Raw genomic sequence first — 16,669 nt, 5'->3', positions numbered from 1 at the left:
CTTTCACAATTGGATTCCTTTCATTATGACTAGAACTAACTCACGTTCTGGATATGGGTTTGTCTTTCTTTCTCATAGGACTTCAGCCAGCATCACTATCTATAGATTTATGTAGTGATCCACTGACATAAGGTCCCTCATTATGTTACATAGGACGAAGTAAGGATGTATGTCGGTGGGCACATGATCATGACATGCATTCCATCACCTACCACACACTCAGCAACCACTGGTCTGATGAGGAACTGGAATACACTTTTGAAAGCTTACCTAAGATTTCAGCTTGGAGATAGTACCTCACAGGGATGAGAAACCATCCTTCAGGATTTAATATATACCTTAAATCAAGATCAATGAAAACCATATTGTATGTATACAATATGGAGAATACATAGGTCAGGGAACTAAGAACCATAGCCATGGGCTCTTTTACCAACATCTCAGTGACTCACTTGGGGTTTTTGTTTTCTGTTTCCACAGTTAAATCTTGCATGTATAGATCCCCTGGTTACCAGAGGTGGAATTCTGCCAAAGGAAGGAGCAGTTAAAAGCAAAGTCACAGCTGCCACCCGGTAATCTGTACAATTTCTAAGGTTAAAAAAACAGAAAAGGAGTCACCGTGTTGGTCTGATTTGCAAAGGCAAGTTATTACACATGGGACAGGAAGGAATACGTTTAATAGTTAGGTAATCTAGATAATCCATTGGGGTATCTGTTACTGTCCTAAAAAATTTTTATGGTAAATGAGTAAGAGCAGCAACCAGAGCCTAAGAAGTATATAGTAACTAGACCCATCTAGGCATGCAGAGGTTGTAGCTAAAGGTGAGAAGCTAAATTAAGTAGCAGAAGAGGAAGGTGATACGTGTTAAGTTGCAGCCCTGAGATTAGTTACAGTATCAAGAGTTATAACTCATTCTGCTATCTTCTCATAAATTTTCCCAGGACAGATGGGTGAGGGATACCAATTAGAAGACCAGAGAATCTAGCCCTAAAAGATAAGATTGGTCTTTGGCCAACAAACTTAACTTGCTCAAGTTTTCAGCCTGTCCTTAGAGAGAATCTTGTATGCAAAAATTGGTCCATGGTAGGTACAAAGGCCTGATACTTTGCATCAGTAAGGCCCATCTTGAAGGGTTATCTGAGCAATTGCATGAGATCTCTATTGCAACTGCTCTCTTTTCCCCTATTATCCTTTTCACAATTTCTTAGGTAAATTATCTGCAAGTAACTCTTCACCCCAGTCTTTTTCCTATTACCAGACCTAAAACACGTCTAAAGTATAATCTCCAATCCAGACAGACAATATCACTACTTAAAACAACCCAAACTGCGAAGGAAATTGGCTGTTGTATGAACTACACAAGAGCCAGTGTGGCTGATGTGTGGTGGGTGAGATGGCACATAATAAGAAATGCATTCAGAGAAACAGCCAGGAACAAATCAAATAGGATTTTGCAAGCCAATATAAGGAATTTGGATTGTACATTAAGTGCAATGAGAAGCAGAGGATTTAACCTAGGTAAGTGATGGAGTCTAATTTTCCTTTTGAAAAGATTACTCTTGCTGGTATGTGGAATGGGACTATAGGAGAATGGAAGCAGGAATACCCTTTAAAATCCTATTGGAAAAGTCCAAGATAGGAATTATCTAGCTTGACTGTGATGCTTTTGTGGAGTTGGGTAAGTGTGAATATACTGGGGTACAACTGAGAAGACTTACTATTTAATTGAATTATGGTATGATTTACTGGAATGAATATTCCTGGAGATCAAGCAGTTTAGAGAGATAAGTAAGAAAACACTACACAGTTATAGAATAACTATTTCTGATATAAAATTGGTATTTCTTTATAATTACATTTTTAATAGGGATTTAGTTCCCTTGCTTATGTAAAACCATCAAAATCTTACTCAAAAGGATTTATTAAAAATTACTATTGACTTAAACCTATAAATTAGAATAAATTAAACTTTTTTATAATTGGCATCAACTTAGAGTCAACAACATCACCAATTTTAGCCATAGTACTTTTGTAACAAAGTTAGAAACTACAGGGAATAAGTATTATTTGGGGCAAATTTTGATTTAAAAATTTATACTAGAGAAAGGCAGTTTTTCTTTTTCTGAATAATTTAAAAACACTTAAACATAAAACCTCAGATATTTTGCAATCATTCCATTTATCAGAATCTTATTTGGTATGAGGACTTTCTCTGATTTGCCTCACAAGTGACCTGAGATAATGTACATAGAGCAATCACACAGGTGTCTACATGTCGCAAGGGTTTGATTTCCTAGGTAACACTGCAAGGATATGAAAACTCATCTCCCAACTAAAAATAAGTTGGGTCCATGTCCAATTTATACTTAAAGTTAAAAAGTAAAGAAGCAATTTTTATTTTACGAAAACAAAATCCCTTTCAGATCCCTTGGTTTCTGTCATTGATGGATTAGCTTGGCAAAGCAATTGCTAAAGCTGACCATTATTTTATATTTACATTATAAGGATTAAAGTGAGATCAAGTAGATACAGGAGGAAAATGATCACAATTAGGAAGTGATGCTTACATTTTTTTTAATTAACTCCTCTTTAGACTGTCTATCCTTGAGAGCTTTCTAGATAAATTTCATGGCGAGCCTCTTATTCAACAACTAAGTACATCTTTCTCTATTTCCTCTCCACTTTCATCTGTTCTTTCCTCCTTCAGACATTTAATTGTCATCCTTCCCTAAAGGAAATGTTGAACATATGCTTCTTTTAAAGATTCATTTCTGAGAATGAGAACAATGCACTCATGAGTACAATTAGAGTAGGCCATTAGATTTCCAGATAACACTCTGAAACTATGCCACGTATCTTTTAAGACAAATCTATGATAGCGTTATGCATAATAATATGAAGTAAAATTGTGAACTTTACAGAAACCTAATGAAATGCTTCTATTATTACTATCAATTAAGATAAAATCATATATTTTTCTTATGTGAATCCTATAGAAGGAGTGAAAAGGAGAGGGGATGGGTGTTACATAAGTGGCATTGTGGTTGGGTTGAAGTCTATGCTGGTTCTTTACTCATAATTTGGTGTTTGAAGCTCTGTAAAATACACCAAGTTGGCCCTACTGCATTATTTTCCCTAGTAAACCAATTTTAATTTCAGCATACTTATTATAAATAAATGAAACAATAGCTTTCAAAAATGAGTTTCTGTATAAAATGTATAAATTTTCACTTACACAATACAATTTTCTTCTCAGAATTTATTTCTCATCACGATTTCGAACTCCATATTCTCTCACTCCCTTAATGTGACGTCTGAAGTGATTGATTCACTAGGTGCCTATCTTACAGAATAGGATTCTGAAGTCATACTGTATGAAAACATGGATGTTATGTTATTTGACAAAGAGGGAAAAATGGAGAAAGGAGGAAAGAAAGAGAGGGAGGGAAAGACCATATTTATACGTGGCACATTTTGAGAATGCAAAACTGGCTAAAGGATTTTATAGCAGGAACTCTATGTTAAAGATAGTAATGTAATGACTCATGCTCTATATGAATCACTGTTTAATTAAAAAAAAAAGAAAACCCAACAGCTTTAACAATAAAATTCTGTTCAAATATTTTGGAGGTAAGAGTTTTAATTTATATTACCTTGATGATTTGGGGAGGAAAAAGTAATACTGTGGAAGAATACATAGCAATATTAGCAATGAAGAAAATTTATCATGACAAAAATTTTGAAAATCAAAGTTAAGTCAAAAGTTAAATATTTGTCATCACTGAAAAGTTAATTAAATTGTAAAATTCAATATGACATGGAAAAGTGTAAAGGATTATGGAAAGCACAACAGATACATTTAGTGGACAGAGCTAAGATTTGAATCCACTCTTGGAATGAGTTATAGTTCTTCCATTCATTAGTTATGTGGTCTTGGATAAATTATTTATCCACTGACAGAACTGCTTTGAGAATACCTGGAATAAGTAAAAAGAAAACACTCTGCAACTTATAAATGTTTAAGCAAATAATGTTTGCTAATTATTTTTCTTCTTTTCTAGATAGATAGATAAAACTGCTTCTATTTCTTTTTCAAGAATAAATGTTTTAATATACCTAAAAATAACTAAAATTTAGAAAACGAAAAATAAAAAAAAATTAAAAGATGGCCAAAGCTAGAAATTACTCAAAAAAGAATTACAAAGGTTTAAGTTTTAAAAAATGCCTTTAATAAATTATTTTGAATATAAACTCCAGAAAATGTTAGAATTCATGTCATAATTAAATCTATAGAAATGAGATATTTTAATAATGAGAAGATATTATATGTGAAGGATCCAAACGGAAGTTTTTTGTCAAAGCAACAGAATTTTTAATAGCAAATATTTTAACTGATAGGTATTAGATAAATTGATATCGTTTATTAAATAATTGTCTCAAAAATGCTAATAACTTTTCTGTCTGGGGACATGGACTAGACCAGCGCAATATTCTCTAGAATCTACTTCATGGTCAGTGGTATAAATATTCCATAAATTCAAAAGATTTTTTCTTTCCATTTTTTAAAAAGTGAATATTTTGGCAGTTTTTTCATGTCTTTCAAGTGCTAGAACTTCAGTTAGTAAATTTTGAAGTCTATTTGATACAGACTTCTAGCTACTCTATATAATTGTAACACTTTACTTAAAATTTAGATGTAAACACAGACATATTTGTTTATGTTTTCAAAATTGGCCGTTATAAATATTTCAAGCATAATTATTTTATCACCCTGATGGTTGGCCCAGGAAACTAGATTTGAAAAGAATTCACATTCTTCACAGAACCATTTTCTATGGATCAAAACATGTATATTTTCCTAAATTCTGTAAATAGAAAGCTCCTTTTGTGCAGAGCATTTTTTTTTAAATATGGAAAGTCCTTTCTACTAAAAGAATATGATTTACTCGGGACAAGATTTTATATGAAAACTAAGAATAATATTTATTAAACATTTCTGTGTGCCAGAAATTTGACACTAATTATTTCTAGTTCACAAAATTCTATAAGGTACAGACAGGAAAAACTGAAGCCATAAAGAGGTTAACTAATAGGCCTAAATTCACACAGCTCAGAAAAATCAAGATAAAAACAAAGGTTACCTAACAACAAAACCTGTGGTTTCGTCTCATCCTTCCCTGAAGGTCTCCAAACAGGAAAAGTTACTTCTGAGCGGTAATGGTTCACTCTTCTGTACATGATTTTCCCAACTATTTAATGTTATGGCCTTCTTGCAGGAGTTTTCATTACTAAAATACATCTTGTAAATCTTTTCCTAAGCACCACCTACTCCATAGCTTTAAACAGATCTGGATGAGAATATTTTTTCAGCAAAAATTTTTATGTTCCAAGGACTGTGCAATGAGTTAATCAGTCTAAATACAAAGATGTTCGTAATTTCAGAGAATTCGGTATTTAGTTAGAACACAAAGACACAATTCAAAGTTAAGATTTTCCCATAGCAAGAAAGAGAAGGAAACAAATATGTAAATGGGTGCTTTCTCTGTACTAGATTCTTCATATTTCTTGCTGTCATTTATATCTCTCAACAGCTCTACAAGGTTAGGATCAGTTTCCTCTTGGTGTTGGCCAGAGGTCATCAACCTAGAGATACATGAATATGCAGCAGGAAGAGTTGGAACTTGAATCAACTATGTGGATTCTAAAATACAGTATCAACTCCATCACACAGCTTCCTATAAAATGTATGTTCAAAACAGTCCCAGAGGAGACTTTCAGTTTCAACTCAGACATGTTGAGAGCTGTGGAGTATGGCTTCTACACTGACAAGAAAAAAACTAGAAATCTGTAACTACTTTACACAGGGGAATTGAGATTGCAGGACAAACAACGAACCCAAAATCTGGAGAGAAATGGGAGACTGACGGTAGAAACGGAGTTCAGGCATTTGATTACCTAGGACAAAAGTTCCTAAAAGTCATATAAGCCAGTAAAAGGAGTCAGTTTAGTAATTTTTAACTAATTGCTAAGGATTAAGTGTGGGACAGCATGAGCCTCTGAAGCTCATAACAGATGCAGACATATGGAGATTGATACCCTCTCGTGGGCTTTTCTTTCTGGAATCCTAGGAGGCTATAACAAGAGCAAGCAAAATTCTAAGAAAACTTCTTCCCTGTGGGGATTGTGGGGCAACAGCAGCTACTGTTGATACCTCACACAGACTCATCTTCCCTATTACTCCTCTAGAACAGAAGCCTTAATCTACAAAAGGAATAGTTAAAAACTGTAACCTGAGGGCATTGATGGAAATCCACGGCTTCTACAAGAGGGGAAATAAGAAAGGAAAAAAAAAAAAAAACAAAAGAAAACGTTATACCTTAGGGATAGCCAAGAATACATGCTAGGCTTAGTATTACACCCACGGAGGAACAAGAGCACACCACACTCCTAAGACTTAGGTTCACACTGCCTGCCTAAAATGGAGGCTTAGTCAGTACAATCAAATAATATCTCTGTCACCCAACCCCACTACTGTGCTAACAAGGTCCAGCAAAAATACCAGTATAAAACAACAGGGAAAGCTGCAAGAGACTGATTTTCTCTAGGGTTCAGCACAAAAGACCCTAGCCCAGACAGATAGATTGGCCCAAGCCAAACCAAAGTCAGGCGTTCAGACAAACCCTCTAGCAAATTAGCATACTCTCTAAACACAGTTATCACTAGAAGAATTTGAAGCCTCTGGTGCACTTAGGGTAACCACAGCAATAGGAATTTCAAAACCAGTCCAACACCTAAGTAGATTAATAGAAAACTAAACATTGAAGACCTTGAAAATAAATTTTAAAAATCATTTCCCTCAGTAACTAATATATGCAACGTGGCCAACTTTCAACAATGCACATAAAAATGTTTTTTTACACAGTTTTAAGAGACAAAGCAATCATCAGAACTAGCTTCAAATATTAAAAGATGTTGTGACTAGCACACAGGAAATTTTATGTAACTATGTTAAAGGTTCTAATGAGGAAATCAGACCACATGAATGCTCATATAGGTAGTTTCAACAGAGAAGAAGTCTAAGAATCAAATGGAGATACTAGAAATAAAACACAGTAACAGAGAGAAAAATCAGTAGATGACACAGTCAACAAAAGAATCAGCGTACTTGAAGACAAGTCAATAGGAATTATACAAACTGAGATGCAAAGAGAAAACAAAATAGTGCAAATCATCCAACAGCAGTGGGATAATAGTAAAAGGAATATACGTATCACTTAACAAAGAGAAAAGAGGGCAGAAGAGATATTTGAAGAATACGAATTTTCCAAAATTTGTGATAGACTCCAAACCACAGATCTTGAGTAAAGAATACCAAGTAGTATAAAACACATACCCCAAAACAACAACAAACAAAAAATATCTACATATATTATATTCAAACTACTGAAAAGCAGAGAAGTTCTTTAAAATCATAAGAAGAAAATGGACATGTTCCTTATAGAGGATAAAAAAATATCAAAAATTACAGATTTCTCATCAAAAACTAAGCTAACAAGTAGAAAATAGGGTGAAACTACAGAATTCTAAAAGAGAAATACTATTCTCCCAGAAGTCTGTACCTAGAATGAATATTTGTTAAATATGAAGGAGAATGTCAACTCAAGGTAAAATCTGCTGTATAAAAGGAAGACTGTGAAGTAGCCTTGCCGACGCTCTTAAAAAAAAAATCAAGATTGAATCCAATAAAGCATCTAGATTTAACTATCAATTTGAGGAGAATAAATAAAACAAAGCAATATATTAAATACCACCATAACACTGCAATCAACGAAAGACATTGTGAGAAATTCTACAGAGTAAACCATTTGGTTTCTTTACAAATAAATTATAAGTAAAGAAATGAAAAAGAGGGAAATGAAAGCTATAAATTAAGAGACAAGAGTGTGGTGGTTGTTTCATAAGTACATATATGTAAAAATTGACCCAACTGTGCACTCTAAATACATGTAGTTCAGTATACCTCACTTATAACTCAATAAATTCAGAAGAAAAAAGTACTGAAATAAGGAACAAGGAGTCTCTCAGACACAAATGAAAAAATCATTGCCAGCTTATCTATGAGAAATGTTCTATGAGAAATGTTCAAGAAGAAATATGATGCAGGTCAGAAACTCAGATCTATAGACAGAAATAAAAAGTATTAGAAATAGGAAAAAAAAGATAAAATACTTTTCTTATCTTAATCCCCTCCCACTAATCATTTAAATCATAAAACAGTAGCAATGCATTGTGTTTTTATTGGATATGCAAAAATTAAATGAATAGCAACAATGGTAGCAGGGATAGAAGGAAGAAATTGGGAAAATACTGTTAGAAAGTCCTTACAGTATACATAAAATTATAAAACATTTTTCAGGATATACAGAGATTATTTTAAGATGTACAATACTAACCTTAACACAGACATTAAAACACTGGAAAATAAAAAAAAAACTCAGTCAATAGAAAAATAAAACTGAATTATAAAATATACTGAATTAGAGCAAAAGGCATAACAAGAATAGTTTAAGAAAGAACGAACAAATAAAATAGAAAACAGCTGGAGAAGTCTTTTCTTTTGAGCTGGCAGAGCATATATGGTTGATTGTATGTGTTAAGTGTGCATATGCCATGACTCCACTAATCATATGTTTTGAATTTGGCATTTGTAACTAGAACTAGCATGCCAGAAGAAGCTACTTTCCAATTTGGATTTGAAAACTGCCACACCACCAAATGAATCATATAGAATAAAAGAGCTAAGACACGAACATTGATAAATGTTTACAATCTCAACAAAAGAAAAAAACGTGAAATACAAACGTAAGATTGACAAACATGTCGATATCCTAAAGAGACAGATCTCTAGTAGTGACAAGACCCTAATAATTTCACTTCGCTTTTGGATAACATCTATGTTTTCCCCAGTAGTTTCATAAGTGTCATCTGTTCATTTATTTGTCTTCTCTGCCCATCTATGAAGTAATGCCTAAGATGAAACCTAGGGAAGAAGGAAAACCAAAGATCTAAAAGGATCTAAAGATAGACACACGGGGTGCACCAGTTTCTCAGTAAAAAAGTTTTCTGAATAAACTTAAAAAAGCTTATTGTGCTCTCTCTCTCTTACTCTTGCTTGCTCATTCTCTCTCTCTCAAATAAATAAATAAATAAAATCTTAGGAAAAAAAGCTTATTGCGGAAAGCAGCTTAGATTGAAAAAGACACATTCATTTCAGGTTTGATGGACAAGTAACTAATAGAAGATAAAATCACTGAAGTGTTCAAAGGATACACACACACACACACACACACAATAGCTGGAGAAACTATGTTTTATTCCAACCATGTCAATAATCACTTCAAATGAGCCAAATTATTCAGAACTCTAGAAAACAGACAAGGGTTTGAAGCAACCAAGCAAATGATGACTGAAAAAAAAATGCACCTTAAAAATGGTATGGAAGGCACACCTGAGTGGCTCAGTCAGTTAGATGCCTGTCTTTGGCTCCAGTCGTGATCCTGGCATCCTGGGATCAAGTTCCACATCAGGCTCCTCACTCAGCAGGGAGCCTGCTGTTCTCCTTTGCCTGCCACTCCCCCTGCTTGTTACCTCTCTCTCTCTCTCTCCCTCTGATAAATAAATAAATTTTAAAAATGGTAGGGAAATTTACTGGTACTTTTAATTTTCCTTGCCCTCAACCCTCCATAGCTCGGCAGCAGTCTTGAAGGCAGCAGTCTATATTTCCTCGTAACAGTGTGACCCTGGTAACTGGCTCCAGAGGAAGAAAAACTCACCATATTTATAGATTATTGTGCCTGTCTGCTCTAAATCATCTGGGAGCTACCTCTAGGACTGACACAAGATTCGTGTCCCTGTTCTGCCTAACTCAGAACTTACCCAGGGTGGAAAAACAGCAGGAACTTTTCAAAAAACATTGTAAGGCAAACAAAACGTCCATAGTTAACCTGGGGCAAAAGATTATACTCCTGACATATAAGAAACAGCCTTAAGTCTCAGAAGAAAAGCTTAGGGGAAAGTTTCTTCAAGGCATTAGACATTCAAAGGTGCCTGTGTATACTTGAGAATTTTAAAAACCACATACATGGCCAAGGAAGAGTGTTGGTAGAAAAGAACTGAGAAAAAGGCAAGGTTTCACTTTTGTTTGATCTCTATGCTCAATACAAGCAAGAAGTGAAGTCTAAGAAACTGAAAAGAACAGAAATTATACAAAATTTATTCTCACACTATAACAAATTTGAACTAGAAATCAATAACAGAAAGATATGAGTAAAATAACAAAATATCAACAACCCCTAAGTAACTTATGGGTGAAAAGGTAGGGGAGTTTCTCAATTAAAAATAACAGGAATGAAAGAGTAGACATCACTGCCATTAGAAAATAGCAAAGAAATACTGCGAACAACTCTGTCCCCATAAATTGAACATTTTAAATGAAATTGACAGGAAACTCAAGATACTCTGAATAATCCAACATATCAAAATGGTTTAAGAACACTGAGAAAGTAGATTGCTGCGCACTCATAAATTTTGTAGGGCAATGTATTGGTAATGTCAAGACACTAAATTTTAACTGTACATTATTTTGAAAACACTAAATACTACTTATCAAAGGCGTGACATGTCAAATACACGGCTTGGAAATACACCACATCCTAATTCTGTTTCTTATTACTTCTCACTAAAAACAATGGATAACTTCTTTTTTTTTTTTTCTTGTTCGAATACACAGTGTGGAAGACATTCCAATGGATATTCTATAATTTGGTGGTTGCTGATTCTAAATATAGATTACATTGTGGTGTACACTTCCAAATGTCTTAGCGCTAATCTTGCCCCTCTCTCTCTGCATATATACCTCTCTATACATGTCCATATATATATATATATATATATATATATATATATATACACACTCTTCTCACCCATGTGTTGTTATCTAACTGAAAAACAGTAACCAAAACTATATTATTCATCCCCTGAAAAATCTCTCTCAAATTCATCCTATATACTTCATCTGATGTATTTCTTTTTTTAATTTAAATTTTAGTTACTGATGTGTTTCTTTAAAAATAACCATCTCATAACCTTCACCTTGTAAGGAAATTAAACACAAATATCCCAATCTGGCTTAAATCTGTCCACATTGTGATTATTACCTACAACTCAAATTTTTTATCCCATTATTCCTTTTAATGCACTCCTACCACAACTGAACAAGGCAACTTACAGCTCCACCAAGAAAGTTCCTTTTTTTTTTTTTAAAAGATTTTATTTATTTATCTGACAGAGAGAGAGTATAGGCAGGGGGAGCCGCAGAGGAGGAGGGAGAAGCAGGCTTTCCGCTGAGCAGGGAGCCCAATGGTAGGACTCGATCCCAGGACCCTGGGATCACGACCTGAGCTGAAGGCAGACACTTAAGCAACTGAGCCACCCAGGCATCCCTCCACAAAAAAGTTCTATGCATACCATTCTTATATAGTTCAATGTGTACACCCACCAAATATTTCCTGAGTTTAAGCCAGGCATTAAGCACTATGCCTATATCGCATCACTGAAAACAAAATGATGAATAAAATGTATTTTCTGCTCCCTAAAGATGTAATCTAGTAAAGAGATATTCGGGTGTACCTGCCAGAAAGTGAACCTAACCAGCTTAAGCCAAAAACAGATTTATTGGCAGGATATCAGATTGAACTGAGGCTTAGGAAACAGGATCCTAACAAGCTCTGAAAGGCAAGGCATCAAGAATGACAGCAAAGGATTTGCCTTGTCCACCTGTGGCTGCTCTGGCAGAGATCAAAACGACCTCTACCTAGCTCCATGTGTTTTTAACACGCCTTTAAGTTTCAAAATCCAACATGGCCGACATGTGTTTGTTCTGTATTGTAATCTGAGAATCCTACTTACTATTCAAACAGCCTTTCTTTATGCAAGGTACAATACATGTACGTTTTATCTTTCTAAATGATACATACATTGTAATCCTATCTCCCCCAATTTGAAAAATTTAGAATTTTTTAAGTTCTCAGACTCACAGACAAATGTTTTGCATACAATCTTTGGTTTGCACCATCTGATGACTAATTTCTTACATTGTATAGAGAGTAAACTCATACAGATTTATTTCAATTTATTTCAACTTTGTATCCAAGTTATATGGGAGATAGGTCATTACCACAGCCATTAAGATGTCTAACAAATTTTTTTTTAAACTTACAGATTGAAGTTAAAAAATTAAGAGAATCTTAATGTGATAGATCTATTCCTTGGATGGAATGTTATTTGTCCAGTAAAGGTGATTGCAAAAGATGTATTTATTTACATGAGAAGTGAGAGAGTCTTGAAAAAAAGATTAAAACTTCAAATAGAGCATAGTAATTATAACTTTGGAAAACAATATACATATATGCCTAAAATGATTGGAAGGAATATACCAAAATGATAAGTATGTTTATACAGAGGTGAGGGGGAGTATAACCTTTCTCTATTCAATTTCATTATATTTCTATTTTATAAAATACCATTCACTAGAAAAAAAATTGTTTTGTGTAAATACACACAGCATGATTGGGAGGTTAGAGATTTCAATAACAAGAGGAAGAAATGTGAAAGTGCTAAGTCATGTTTCTAGTTGAAAGGTGACACTAGTTAATATTTCAAATAAATGTCAAGTATCATAAACGACTTTAATAACATCCATTTAATAACTTGTCAAGGGATTATAACAGTTGTATACTCATGCATATATGTCCATTCTCCCCAAACTTCTTGTGTCTCATTGTAGTCAGTCCCCAGAACCCACTTTCATTATTTCTGTCCTTACATTTTAGTTTTGCCTGTTCTAAGATTTAATGTGGAATCATATTATTTAATTTAAATAAAGTAATATAGTTTGTACAATTTTGTATTTAGCTTCTTTAGTTCAGAATACTTTGACATTCATCTTTGTTGTATGTACCAGTGGTATTTTGTTGTTGTTACTGTGAAGTAATGTTCCACTTTACTGATATACTTAAATATATTTACCTTATTTAGTGTAAGTACCAACTTTGCTCTTATTTTTTCCTAATTATTTTATCTATTCTAGTTCCATTGAATTTTCATATAAATTTTGTACCAGCTTGTACAAATGTTTTTCAACCAAAAAAGCTCTATTATTTTGTTATTTTTTTTAAATCTAAAGATCAATATGTATATCACTGAATTGATAGTATTGTGTTCTCCAATTCATGTACATAAGAAAACTCTCCACTATTTAGTTCCACTTTAATATCTTTTTGTAATGTTCTGTAGTTTTCATTGTATATGTCCTTCACCTGTTTTGCTAAAAGTATTCTTATATATTCAGTATTTTGATGTTGTAGCCACTGGCACTGCTTTTTTATTTCATTAGGTAATTGTGTATTTCTATAAAAATACAAATAATTTCTCAGTAAGTTTCTATACCCTTTGACCTTTTGTAAGTCCACTTATTCTAGATTTTTTCTGCAGATTTCTTGGGATTTTACACATACACAATCATATTTTCTGTGAATAAAGACATTTTTATTACTTTTTTCCCCTCTTTTGTACTGGTTAGAATCTCTAATACAATGTTACATAGAAGTGGTGAGAATGGATTTCCAGAAGACAATCATATGTCCCCCCAACTTTAGGGTTCTATACAGTTCACTCCTCCTATAAGGACGGTGGTAAGATATCTCTAGCCCACTGCTATTCCAATTATGTAACAACTAATTTTGATTTGAATTCCAGTATATTTTCTAAATCAATAAAACGTACAATACACCAGGGACTGTACTGATTTCTTTCGATAAATATATCACATAAAGCATAGTGAGTAAGACGGAGGCAACTACTTGCTATGATAACACAACCCAGTGTCGTTAGCCAGAACTCATCTGATTTTTGGAGTGGTTAAATGGTGAATTGAGAAGGGACAAGGTCTACCACCTCTTCTTTCAGTCTATGAGAACAGCATTATGATCTGCTATTCTACACAGGGTTTTATATTGCTTCTGATTCATTTTTCTCAGTCAGGAAGGGTAGTTTCAAGGCTTTCCATTGAAATAATATCTTGGCTCTATTCTAAGCAAAGAATCAGCGTAAATGTTCTTCCAGTTGCCAGGTATGTCCAACATAAATATATACCTAAAGGTCAAGAAAATAACCAGAAATTGGGTCTGTGGATTCTTTAGACTTGGAATAGAACTCCACACGGCACCTGGTCTCCATAAGGCTCAACCTTAAACAGGGGCTGTAATTGTATTTAGGTCTCGCTGATACCATTGTAGGCTGAGATCATGTATTTAACAATCCAAAGGAATTCCTTTTTCCACAAGGTAGAGTTACTCTTTTAAATAGCTGCAGGCCCTTTATAGGAGAAATGGGGTAGTAGGCACTTCATATACATATGGTGACACTGCAGGCTCCTTCCTCTAAGGAATATCTAGAGTTCCCTTTAATCAGTGGGCTCTGGATCTGAATGGTTCAAACCTGGTAATTGGGCAAGGGAACACAATTTCCTATACAAAGAATATCAACTTATTCTGGTGAAGTAAGTCGAACCATAGCTTATCTTCTTGCTCATCTTTCTCCTCACTGAAATCACCATGGTGTACTAGTCATCACCACAGTTTCTTTGAGTAAAGATAACCTACTACTCTATTTTATTCCCATTATTCCCATTATGTCCACCTTGCCTCTAATTGTTACCACCTGTTTTCTGCTAGCATGGGATTCTACCAGACTAAGCTCCATGGAAGCATCACTCACTGTCAATTCCAGGCTATAGACAATGGCCACCATGAACCTTCTTAAATACACTGATGACCCTCTTTGTAGCGCATCCTATCACTTTAATATCCTTTGGGCTTTCCAAAGGATACAGTCTTTTTTTTTTTAAGATTTTATTTATTTATTTGACAGAGATGGAGACAGCCAGTGAGAGAGGGAACACAAGCAGGGGGAGTGGGAGAGAAAGAAGCAGGCTTCCAGCGGAGGAGCCCGACATGGGGATCGATCCCAGAACTCCAGGATCACGCCCTGAGCCGAAGGCAGACACTTAATGACTGAGCCACCCAGGCGCCCCCCCAAAGGATACAGTCTTAATACTTCACTAAGGAGACTGTGGCATTCCCATATCACTGACTATAAAGTACTACTGCATACCAGCTGTAAGCAGTCCTCCTTTAAGCATGAGTTTCTGAGTTTGAGTTTCTGCTGCTACATATTTACCTATTACCCTGGTTCTTTTTTTTTCTTTTATTATTAACATATAATGTATTATTTGTTTCAGGGGTACAGGTCTGTGATTCATCAGTCTCACACAACACACACCACTCACTATGACACATACCCTCCCCAATGTCCATCACGCAGCCATCCTATCTCCCCCCCCACCCAGCAACCCTCAGTTTGTTTCCTAAGATTAAGAGACTCTTATGGTTTGTCTCCCTATTAGCCTGGTTCTGAAGCTCATTTAATGAGATAGCTTCCTCATAGCAGAGACTATATGTCCCTCCTTAGACTGAGATTTGAGCGTATTTATAGATGTGAGCCAAATATTAAGAATGTGGATGACCTTCACCTCGGTGTTGCAAGATGGCAGAGGAGCAGGAGACCTAAAGTTCGTCTAGTCCCAGGAATCCAGCGAGAGAGCTACCAAACCATTCCGAATTCCTATGAATGCAACTGGAGAATGAAGAAAAGAGTAGCAGAAACTGTATGAACAGAAAGGCAACCACTTTCTACAAGGAGGAGAAAACATGGAGGAGGAGTAGGCGACCCTTTCTCAGCTGGTCTGAGTCGAGCTGGATATCTACCAGACCATTCTGAACACCCACAGAATCAGCCTGAGACGCAGGAAGATACATCTGATCTCTACAAATGAACATCTCCAATGCTGAGTATTGAGGTACGAAGCGGGGAGCTGTGAATCTGAGCACAGATATAGGAAGATAAAGGAAAGGGGGAGGGAGCCTCTGCACTCAGGTGCCGGGAAGCAATAGCCCCTTGTGCTGGGGAGTGGGCTGGACTCTCAGACCAGCACCCGCAAGAGAGCGGACTGAGACAGTGAGCCTGGGAACACCTGTGTCCAAACTGAAAACAGGAGCTCCCGACCAGCACACTCAAACTAGAGTGAAACCGAGAGCTCAGGAGTGCAAGCGCGACCAGACTGAAAACTGGCGCTCCAGAGCACAGGCGAACCAGACTGAAACAGTGAGCTCCGGAGCTCGGGAACGCGCGCGGGGTGGCTGGCGGCTGGCGGGGTTAGAAACACAAAGGACAGAGACGCGCCGGCACTGAAAGTGAGGGCTGGGACGCCGGGTGCCCGGGATGCTGCAGGGTTGAGCAGCACAAACAGAAACAGAGTTAAAGTGGCCAGAACATCAGTGGAGAATGGGCCGCAATCCCTCCATTCTGTGACAGAGGCTGAATCTCGGCCGCTACTGCTCTGGCTCTCAGAAGAGGCACAACAGACCACCAGGGAAAGCCAGCAGAGAACAAAAGCCTGGAAATACCATCTCACAGGGTGCCCATCCCCATCCCCCCTCGCAGGGGACACGGAGACTCTACCCAAACAGGGTTTCCTGAGTATCGGCATGG

This window comes from Ailuropoda melanoleuca, chromosome 9 (genome assembly GCF_002007445.2).
Source record: "Ailuropoda melanoleuca isolate Jingjing chromosome 9, ASM200744v2, whole genome shotgun sequence".
NCBI classification, from domain to species: Eukaryota; Metazoa; Chordata; class Mammalia; order Carnivora; family Ursidae; genus Ailuropoda; species Ailuropoda melanoleuca.
Note: the sequence above shows the minus strand (reverse complement) of the source record.